The sequence below is a fragment of the Carlito syrichta genome, unplaced genomic scaffold (assembly GCF_000164805.1).
Source record: "Carlito syrichta isolate Samal-C Ts95f unplaced genomic scaffold, Tarsius_syrichta-2.0.1 Scaffold311990, whole genome shotgun sequence".
NCBI lineage: Eukaryota > Metazoa > Chordata > Mammalia > Primates > Tarsiidae > Carlito > Carlito syrichta.
Genome location: NW_007256086.1, coordinates 445555 through 453774, shown reverse-complemented (window position 1 = coordinate 453774; position 8220 = coordinate 445555).

Genomic DNA, 8220 nt, shown 5'->3' with positions numbered 1-8220 from the left:
TTGAATGACATTAGGGGCAGTGGAACTGGAGAAAAGAGACTGGATTTGAGAAATACTGAGGAATGAGAGGGCTGATGGAGGGAGGAGGAGCGTCCTAGGTTTTGTCCCGAGCAGCTGGCTGGGTGGCAGTATCTCTCACACGCACAGAAGGAGGATGGACGCGTATTGTGGGTGGTGGTGAGCTCAGTTGGGAATATGGGGAATTTGGGGGTCCTGCAGGCCAAGCAAGCAGAGATGATCAGGGATGAGTCTCAGTCCAGCAAATGAGTCTGGGCGGGACAGTGATTTGGGAGTCATAGTCAACAGCTGGGAGCCGAAGCTCTGAAAACAAATGCCACTAAGAAGAAAGTTGAGGATGGTCCTGGGTGCCTGGAAGTGACAGGGCAGGAAACAAAGGAAGCAGCAGGAAGGATTTGGAATCATGGCATTGGAGAGGGAGGAGAAAGCTAGAGAGAAGGGAGTGATAGGTAAAGCAGTGCCCTGTGGAGTCAGATGCTGCAGAGAAGGAAAAGAGGTGGGTGGGGACGTCTGCGACTCTGGGAGCATGGGTCAGCAGTCACTTTACCAGCTGAAGCTTCAGTGAGTAGCAGAGGTAGTGCAGAGGACAGTGGCTTCAGTGAACGAGAGGAGAGAAAATGGAGACGTCAGTGTCAAAGCCCTCTTGAAGGGGTGGAGGGGCTTTTGGGTTTGAGGCAGGGCTGTGGTGATTTTCAGAGGATGAGGCTTGAGCATGTCCCTGCAGAAGCCCTGGTCCTTGAGACCGACACTGTTTTTCCATGGTGGGTGGTCTCCGTGTTGTCCCTGAGAACACTTGGGCTATTTAGACTTTTCTCCACCAGTTGGCTCTCTGGGTTCCCAGACCCCTCTGGTTTGCTCTGGGTTTGTTCACGCCCATTACAGGTGAGGGGTTTGCTGCGCCCCTGTTGCTGCCACCACCACTGCCACCAGGGCTGTCATGCCTCACCTGATACGATGCTCGCTTGTACCTCTAGAGAGGACTGTGAGGCCTCTGAAGAGCTACAGGGTGGTCCCATCAACAGCCAGGAGCCAGTGACATGCCATCCCCTGGGTGAGCTTCCCACCATACAAAGATCGGGTGTCAAGTGTGCACTGAAGCATTGCACCCCAGCACCTGTGGCAGGGGGGTGGGGCCTGGGTCAACCATGATAGCCCTTTCACTTCCCCACAGTGCCAGTCCAATGTTGCAGTTTTCTTTGTGTGCCGTGATGTGGGAGGTTCAGCCCGGCAAGCTTCTCCTCCAGCTTACTGGCTGTCTCTGCTACCCGGCTTCCTGAATAGGTATTTAAGTCCCTGGCATCCTCTTGGGTCTCAGTGAGCCCTCTGGACTTCTTCTCAGTATGCTGGGTAGCTCTGTTTAACTTTGCCCAGCACGTGTGTGGGAAGAAACACTTTCTAGGCAAAAAGCAACTGGAAGACTATCTCCCTGGCAACACCTGAGCGTCCCCTCTGCAGTCTTTTCTGCACCCCTTTCGTTGTTATCTGGATGACAGGGCTTGAGTCTGGCCTCTGCCCATGTTAAATGCTGTCTGGGGATGGAAACAAGCCTGAAAACATGTTTCACATCCCGTACTACCCTCCATCTCCCCGACGTCTGCCCACCATGCATGGCTACACACCGGCAGCCATCAGTTGTGAGTGACAGTGGCCCTCCCTAAGGTAGTTGACTTCGCCTGTGGGCTCAGGCATCACACCTGTGTCTGATTAGACACTGTGTTATCCTGTCTCAACATGTGGCACATGAAAGCAGCTTTCTCTTGTGCACTCGTGGGGGGAGATGGTTCTGGAAATGTTAGTGCAGGGCTAGACATTGCCCCTGCTGATCTCCCGTCTGGAATGTTCTCTTCTTGCCACCAGCCAGAGCACCACTCAGTCAATGGAAACCCCGCTTCTTACAGTGGAAACAGGTCCAGGGAGGTGGGGGCATCGTGGCCTTATCTCCTTAAAGAACCTAACACAGGTGGTCATGCCTGTAATCCCAGTATTTTGGGAGGCCCAGTCCAGAAGATCACTTGAGTCCAGGTTTCAAGACCATACTGTGCAACATAGTAAGATCTCGTCTCTTTAAATAAATGAAAACAGCCAGGCTCGGTGGCTTAGCCTGTAATCTTAGTACTTTGGGAGGCCGAGGCGAGTGGATTGCCTGAGCCTGCGGATTCGAGACTGGCCTGGGAAACTTGGCGAAATGTTGTCTCTACACTAAATCAAAAGGTAGCTGGGTGTGGTAGTGCACGCCTGTAGTTCAGCTACTAGGAAGGCTGAGGCAGAAGAATCACTGGAGCCCAGCAGGTTGATGCTGTGTTGGCCTTGAATGTGCCACTACACTCCAGCCTGGGCGATGGAGCGAGACTCTAACTCAAAAATTCAAAACAAACAAACAAACAAATAAACACCCAAAACAAAACCCTAACACTTCAAGCAGTCTTCTTTGTTAATTCTCTGTATTGCTTTGCCAGGGCTGCCGTAGCAAAATACCATGGACTGGTGGCTTAAACAACAGAAATTTCTCACAGTTCTGGAGGCTGGAAGTCCAGGATCAAGGTGTTGGCAGTTTTGGTTTCTCTTGCAGACGGCCACTTTCTCACTGTGTCTGCCCATGGCCTTGCCTCTGTGTGTGGCACCCCTAGTGTCACTTCCTTTTCTTTTCTTTTTTTTTTTTTTGAGTTGGAGTCTCACTTTGTTGCCGGAGTGCAGTGGCACGCTCATGGCCACCCCGGTATCAACCTGCTGGGCTCCGGCAATCCTTTCACCTCAGCCTTCCAAGGAGCCCTCTTCCTTTTCTTGTAAGCACACATATCTTCTCCAGTTAGGGTCCCACCCTTATAAGCTCATCCAACCCTAATGACCTCTTTAAGGGCCCTAGTTCCAAATCCAATTACCCTGAGGGTCAGGACTTCAACATCAGAATCTTAGAGGAATTTATTTCAGTCCCTAATGTTCTCTATGCTTAAGAGTCTCCATTTTTCTGTATTCTCTCCAGTGCTTGGGTGTCACATTCGTTTCCTATGTTTGCTCTGACAAATTACTACAAACTCAGCAGCTTAAAACAAGAGATTTATTTTCTCACAGTTCTAGATGCTAGAAATCTGAAATCAGTGCCACCAGGTTGAAATCAAGTTGTGAGCAGGGCCATCCTCCTTCTGGAGGCTCTGAGGAGAATCTGGTCCCAGCCTCTTCCATCTTTTGGTGGCTGTTGGCATTCCTTGACTTGCGGATGCATCATGACTCTGATATCTGTCTGTTTCCTCCTCTTCTGTGGGTCAAATTTCCCTTTGCCTCTCTTTTATAAGGACAGTTGTGATTGCATTTAGAGCCCTCCCAGATAACTTGGGATTACTCTCCATCTCAAGATACTTAACTTAATAATAACTGTCAAGTCCCTTTTTCCAAATAAGATAATATTACAGGTTCCAGAAACGAGGACCTCATATCTTTGGGGGCCATTATTCAACCTACCACAGAGGTACTGTTCATCAAATCTCACTTGATTTTTTTTTTTTTTTTTTTGAGTTGGAGTCTCACTCCATCATCCAGGCTGGAGTGCAGTGGCCCATTCACGGCCACCCCAGTGTCGACCTGCTGGGCTCGAGCAATCCTTCCACCTCAGCCTTCCAAGTAGTGGGAACTACAGGCGCATGCCACTGTGCCTGGCTAGTTTTTGATTTATTGTAGAGACAAGCTCTCATCTAGTTGCCTGGACTGGTCTCAAACCTGCAGGCTCAGGCAATCCACTCGCCTCAGCCTCCCAAAGTGGTAGGATTACAGGCTTAGTCATCGAGCCTGGCCTCACTTGATGTTTTATAATGAAATCAAACTACAAGGAGAGCCCTTGTTGGATGGACAAGAGATGCAAAGATATCTTTCCTGGACTTGTCCAGATAGGAACTTGCCCTCTGAACCATACTCTAGACACCCAGGTCTGTTGTCTCCTGTGACCTTCTCCTAGGACCCAAAAGGAAGGGCTGGATATGTGGAGTCAAGGGATCTCCCTGGGGAGGTGAAACTTCAGATAATTAGGAGTAGGAAGAAAGGAGAGTTTTCCCTGTGCTTTCCTGTTTCATGACTGGTTGGAGGGGTGGGCACCCCACTCCTGAAAGCCATTTCACTTTCAATACTTTGTATACCTCTGGTTAGAACACTTTCCAGGAGTGTGGGCTTTGGTACAAACGTCCTGCTTCCCCTGGTCTTATACAGTCGGGTCTGCCTCTTGTCTGTGTTCTGTTATCATGACACAATTTTTCCTGTCAATGGCCTAAGATACCTGGTGAATATTCAATGTGTTTACGATGTCCAAAGAGCCAGCTATGTTAAAAATGAGCAATCAACAATGAACCCACTACTTGAATTTTTGTTTTTGTAAAAGGGGGGTTACTGCAGAGGGAAGCTTCACAAACAGTACTTTATTTGGTCACAGGAGCCAATGTCTGGGACTAGGATGGGAGGATTTTATTGGCTGCTAATTTAATACCTAAGATTGTGTTCGTCTCTTCTTCCTTCTTGCCATTTATGGTGAAAAATCTACTGCTGTAAATGTTTTGTTTCTTGTTTCTAATCCCATCTCAAGTTCATTTCCATGCAATGGGAGGAGGGGTTAGAAGACAATTACCAATTTTCTTCTCCTCCTTTTAACAGTGCCCCTGCTTACTTTCCAAAGTTGTGTCTGAACATTACTGCTTACTCTGAAAAACTCAATATGTAATGTATAATGTGGTTTTCAGGCTTTTTGAAGTGTCTGGGGGCATTCCTAAAGAATGGCTTATCTTAGAACACAGAAACAAAAGTGTTATAAAGGGGACTTCATGATAAAATCATAATCTCCTCAAGGAAGTCATGTCACTAAGATGCTATGGTTGAGAGAGAGGGAGGAGGTGAAGGGAAGATCAGACAGTGACTTAGAAATGTCAACCCTTGGTGTCAAAGGCATTAATGTCTTGGAGATTTCTGGCCTGTAGGGTGAATGGAACCATGTCGGCCATTGGGAGCTTTATATTAATCTTCTGTACTATCTAATTTGGTTGATTCAAAATCACCTAATTGAAATGGTTGTATGCACTCCTCTGGCACCAGGAGACCAGCCAACAATAACCTTCATTATTTCCTCCAGTGAGGGCCACATTCGGCGACAGGTAAATCTTAGAAAAGCCCGTCACCTCACTGTTCTTGTGTTTTTTATTGTTTTTTTCCTGGTTCCAGGCAAAATTATGTATTAACCAAACTCACTCTTCACCCTGGTCTCTCCTTTTCCTTTACCCCAGTCCAGTTGTTGGAGGCTAGTGTTCTTACTGTAGGCAACTGATAAGTGTTGTTGGTGGCTTGCAGAGGTCATCACTTCTGGGATTATTCTAAAGGGACTCCATGCCTAATGTAATGCCTCATACAAAGGAACCCATCTCCAGGGGAGAATTTTCTAGCCCTGGTGCAGCTGAGTGAAGGAGAATTGCTGGGAGCAGGATTGCCCTTCCAGGGTCACTCGGGTTCTGCCTGTTTCCCTCACAACAAGGCTGGCCACAGGAATGAAGACAACATCCTTTGGCATTTTAACACTCATTTCTTGTGACTTATGCTAAAGACGGGAAGTTTCTATGGAAGCAGTACCTCAAAGGGTTTCTTTGTTGGGATTTTCAAAACCCAAATGTAATGAAAGGATCTTTTCACTACAGATTCTCCTCCGCTTATGATGGGATTACATCCTGATAAACCTGTCATAAGTTGAAAATTACCTAAGTCAAAAGTGCATTTTTAACTTAGAGCCACCGTAAGTCAGGACTGTCTGTATTTTATGTGGGTTTCTGTAGTGTAAATGTTGGGGGACCTTGTGCTAGGCTGGGATGACCATTTTCCTGATGTGCTTTGTAGGAAAAGAGCTCACCCTGGGAGCAAACGTGATCTTCCCCAAGGGATGGTGGACAGTCCAGAAATCACCTCTGGGAAGAGGCAGGTCTTTGGAAGCCTGGGATTTCTGTCCCTCTCTGAGCCTCAGTTTTGTGAGTCTGGATATCAAAGAGTTACAAGTTCAGGGTCTGTTTCCGCTCCTTTGAGTTGGTTTCCTACTTCTTAGGTTAGCACCCTTGGTCCTCCTGGATTCTAGGGACCCAGGAATTCTCAGCTGAGGCTTGCCAGTGACATCTGGATTCTCCTCTTTCCTGAGGAGCTTTCTTCCTTAATCTTGGGGATACTCAGTTAGAAAATACAAGCCAGCCTAGGAGAAGATGGGTTGAGAGGGGGTGTGAGGAAGTTTCTGGGGACTCTGCTGGTGGGATGGCTGCCCAAGTGTGCTCAGCTCAGGGTAACAGAAGAGATACAAGCCTGTTCCATCTGGAGCTGTTTCAGGAGACAGGCAGACCCTCTCACTTCCTTCATCATCATAAAAGACTTTCCCCGAACACTTCACGTCGGCCTCTCTATTGAAGCACCCCACTCTGACTTTCAGACCACAAAATAGGTACTATGGACTGGGCACAAGCGTCCACAAAATGCTAATTTTACACAAATATATATAAAACCCTGAGAACCACCTGTTCAGCAGTCTGATTCCAGAATCTTCTCTTCTTCCACTGGGAGAGTCTTCTCAGGAGTGGGTCCAATTTTCCAGGCCTGCAAGTGAGAATTTTCTTGCCCCAGTCCTTGTTCCTAGAGTGTTTTGAATAGAAATCCAACTAGGATGGAAATTATAATCTTTTGTTTACTCACAATATTCTTCCTCCCAGGAATGGCTCTCTCCCTAAAATAATCTCTTTAGTTTCTCGAGGTCTCCTTCAGGTCCTTCTCGTCTATGAAGCTCCCCTCATGATCCTTTTGGCAATGAATACCATGCATACTTTATGACATACTCCAATAATCATTTTACGGTGAGCACAATACCCACTTCACTCACTCAGCCTTGCTAATTTTGATGTATGGCAAACATGTCTGTCTGCATGAAGAGTCTCTGGAATATTAGCTCTATTCTGCATGACAGCTTTAGTTTGGGCAGATGTTGTTTTTATCTATCACCCCTGTCGATCTGCTTTCCATGAAGGAAATTTGGCTGACCCTCAAAGGATGGATTATTGACCTCCCTTGGAAGCCCATGGAAATGACATCACTATCTGATTTCTTAAAGTAAAAATGGAAGATAATTAAATGCAGCACAGTAGTTGTAAAACAGATTTCATTGTGTTATACATCACTTCATAAAATAAGCATAGTTCCCATTCTTCCACATGACTTCTTTGTAGCATTTTACCACACAATAATGACTCCCTGACAACTCAACTAAGACATTTTCGAACTACTTGCTCTAAGGTCAAAGTTAAACATTCTCAGATGGAAAAGCTCGCTGGATGAAATGGTGTACCATCAGAATAAAGCATGTAGTATTATAGGTATAGTCAAATGAAACAAGCTGGCCATAAATCTACCAGAGACCATCTCCTTCTTTAGAAAATAAAAGTACTGCTTAGGCCAAAACAATTAAGTTACTGTGATCGTGTATGAATAACTCTGAGTATTGGGGCTTCCTTGAATCTCATATAGACAAACAAACCAGAAGGTTACCATTTGGGTTGATGGTGGCTTATCATTTTGCATCTGGAAACTTTTCTTATTTTGCTGGATCAGGGATGTGGGTGGGGACACAGGGCAGCACCCAATAACCTTTTATATAAACTCTTTATATGACTTGTTGATCCATCTAAAAAAAAGTAAGTCAATTATTCAGATTAATCTGGCGAACTAATTCTAAAATCTGAGAATTGTGTTTATTAGAACTGCTATATTTGGGGTTTGGTTGCTAGCATAATTTCCAAAGGAGGAACTCTTATTGAAGAGAGATCACCACGTTGACTGATTGTACCGTGTTTATATATTTCACAGCAAAATGATTGTCTCACTACGTTCCATATTAGGGGGAGGATTACAACCAAATCTGATATATAATTTTCTTTTTGTCTGTTCTAAAATATTTATCAAGTTAATTCATTACTCATGGATTTCCTCCATTGCAGGATTTCAAGACTTCGCAGGAAGTCTTGAGGAAAAAAGATTGTAACTTGCAGTAATGTGGGAAAAAGGCCTAACTATGATTCTGGAGACCAGGATTCTCTTTTTCTGTTCAGCCTGTTTAGTCTTTTGTGTGTGTTGCTGACTGAGTTCTGGCTCACTGAAATGACTTCATATTTGTGAAGAGCTGAATACTCTGTTTGATCTTCTTAAGCAGATAAT